Raw genomic sequence first — 1,766 nt, 5'->3', positions numbered from 1 at the left:
CTAGCACACAAGCATATTTCTAAAAGCCAGGTAGCCTTTTAATGGAAGAGGAAGGAAGGAAGGAAGGAAGGGAGGGAGGGAGGGAGGGAGGGAAGAGAGGGAGGGAAGGGAGGGAAGGGAGGGAGGGAAGGGAGGGAGGGAGGGAAGAGAGGGAGGGAGGGAAGGAAGAGAGGGAGGGAGGGAAGGAAGAGAGAGAGGGAGGGAGGGAGGGTGGGAAGGAAGAGAGGGAGAGAGGGAGGGAGGGAGGGAGGGAGGGAAGAAAGGAAGGGAGGGAGAGAGGGAGGGAGGGAAGGAGGGAAGAAAAGAAGGGAGGGAAGGAGGGAAGGGAGGGAAGGAAGAAAGGGAGGGAAGGAAGAAAGGGAAGGAAGAAAGGGAAGGAAGAAAGGGAAGGAAGGAAGGAAGAAAGAAAGGGAAGGAAGGAAGGGAAGGAAGGAAGGAAGGAAGGAAGGAAGGAAAAAAGGGAGAGAAGGAAGGAAGGGAGAGAGGGAAGGAAGGAAGAAAGAAAGGGAGGGAAGGAAGGAAGTTGTTTACGGGAAGTGGCTGCAGTAATTTCCCACCCCAGTCACTGATTGGCTAAGGGGACCTGCAACGTCACAACCTCAGAACCCAGGAATGTCCGCACAGTAGGAACAAAACACCAAGATACCAGGGAGGTAAGCGCAGTTTAATATTTTTAACCAGTGCACCCCCTTCCATATATCAAAAACGTCCTCTGTCTTTAAAAGAAAACACTTTAAAGGTTTGAAGCATCTAACCTCCTGATATGTCCTTATAACGCACTAAGCGCTAAGGATGAAGGTACTTTTCTTACCTAAATCCTTAGCACAGTTTTTTTGGATATTTGTATATTGTATTTGTTGTTTCATATGCTAATAAAGTGGGCTGATCCCTATTCCTAATTAATATTAGGGCGGTGTTCTTCTCTGCCAAAATTCATTAAGAGGGGCAGGCAGGCTGGCCAGCACCAAGGTTAAAAAAAAGTACCCTTATCCTCAGCACTCTGATGTTTCTAACCTGCTGATAGTTTTCCCTTTATTTATTTTTTTTGTGCACTGAACCTGGAGGCACTGCAATACCAGGTCAATGCCTGGAGAGGACAGAGCAAGCCCTTTTTCCATCTCCCTATTCTAAAAATCCATTTAATATATGGTCCCCAGATAGGGGACGTATCAGATATTAAACTGATAAGAAGAGATACTACACTTGATCTTAGTTAAAAGGCCGAGAAGCGATGATAGTTCTCCCTTTATATACAATAGCTCCAATGGACACTCAAACAATATTGGTCTCACCACCACGGAGATAATTGACCATACCATAACTAGTCCAACATAGTTGATTAGCTTTTAAAGAATAACAATTACACCACACCAAGCTAATTTAAAATATATTAATTTTTATTAAACATGATTAAAAAATCAATAAAAAAATACTCTTTTTCTTAACTAGTGCAAAAGGGAATCCAGCAGTGATTGATAGCCAGACCACCGTAATTCTAGTAACAACTTTTACATATACCACTATACCATGTAACCGTCACAATCAATATACATCTAGCCCTGCAGTGTATCTACACAGCCTCGGATCGCTGAAAACAATGTCAGCCTATATCCACAATGTAAATGATAATGTAAAAAGACGCTTACCCATCGTGGTGTCTGGTATCCGCAACCCCGACGCACGTTTCGCGTACAGATCGCTTTATCAAGGGGCATATACAACTCATGTCTAGCGCACTATATATACTAATGTTGAGGATTCCTTCC

The 1,766-nt window shown here is 44.2% G+C and overlaps 1 non-coding gene across 1 annotated transcript; it reads right to left on the bottom strand.

The window, feature by feature from the left end:
- Window positions 1-1,042: 1,042 nt before the first annotated feature.
- On the bottom strand, window positions 1,043-1,233 carry LOC138768225 (U2 spliceosomal RNA). Its single transcript, XR_011358956.1, has one exon. It is a non-coding gene; the product is annotated as a U2 spliceosomal RNA (small nuclear RNA).
- Between the last annotated feature and the right edge of the window lie 533 nt (window positions 1,234-1,766).

The sequence above is a fragment of the Dendropsophus ebraccatus genome, chromosome 11 (assembly GCF_027789765.1).
Source record: "Dendropsophus ebraccatus isolate aDenEbr1 chromosome 11, aDenEbr1.pat, whole genome shotgun sequence".
Classification (NCBI taxonomy): Eukaryota; Metazoa; Chordata; class Amphibia; order Anura; family Hylidae; genus Dendropsophus; species Dendropsophus ebraccatus.
The sequence above is the reverse complement of the archived record's forward strand: the minus strand, read 5'-3'. Positions and strand labels throughout refer to the sequence as shown.